Source organism: Rhizopus microsporus (assembly GCF_002708625.1).
Source record: "Rhizopus microsporus ATCC 52813 unplaced genomic scaffold scaffold_5, whole genome shotgun sequence".
Taxonomy (NCBI): domain Eukaryota; kingdom Fungi; phylum Mucoromycota; class Mucoromycetes; order Mucorales; family Rhizopodaceae; genus Rhizopus; species Rhizopus microsporus.
The window spans coordinates 131991-133013 of record NW_019671920.1 but is presented as its reverse complement, the minus strand read 5'-3'; positions in this window follow the sequence as shown (position 1 = coordinate 133013).

Sequence of the window (1023 nt, the reverse complement as noted above, 5' to 3'; positions counted from 1 at the left end):
GAATAATAAGTGCTTTAAAATGCGACTTCATATTAGCCTTTATATGATTTATCTGTTTATTGATATTTTGGAAAGAAGAAGAATACAAGGCTTCATTTAAGCGACTTTGTCTCCTAGGTTACGTCTTTGGGCCATCCACTTACGGAATCAATGGTGGAGTCATGCAAAGATTTCTATTAAACTGAGAGAAATGGTAATCTATACGATCGTGAAGGTGTATCAACTACTGAAGCAGCCAATGTATGTGCGATATATGCGTGTTAACGTGATGTTAGAATGTATCACTTAACATGTTGAGTTTTGAATGACATTCATTGAAGCTCCAACCTGCAGCTATTGAGGCTCATTTAACGGTCTGGATGTTTAATCGGAAGGCATTGTGTTATGTCGATGTTCACTGCCTTAAACGTTCCCCCCAGTAACATCATTTTTTATTGTGCCTCTTTAGTTTATTAGCAAGTACATTTTCTTTGACGGAATGCGGGTTTTTCTAAGCAATTATGCTATAAATTTAAAAGCCGTAAGGTCTATAGTACCGCTAAAGTTACTAGCGTAAGAAAAAATGCGCATAATAAAATGAAATGTACAGTACAAAGCTAAAGAGACATACTATTACGTGAAGATTAGAAAACTTTGTATATTTCTCTCTTTGTTTAAACAGTGATCAAAAAGAAATGTATGGTCGTTACAACCTTTTATTGCCAGAGCCTAACAGCCTCACCAATTCTGGGTAACAAAGCACGCGCCACTGTCACTTCGACTGTATTCACAGTAAATTTTACTTGGACCATAGTTTCTATAGGGGTTAAAAGATTAGGCTATGTAAACAACTAAATATGGTCTTTAGTCATCGGAAGAAGCAATTGAACCTTTCTTGTCAACTTTGTGTATTGGAATGCTACATATGAAAATAAATTGCGCTTGTAAGTAGCGCACTTACTTGGAAGCCTTGAGCAGTTGATCGACATCTGGTAGGGTTAGTGCACTTACTTGTAAAAGCCTTGAAAACAGTTAATCGATATC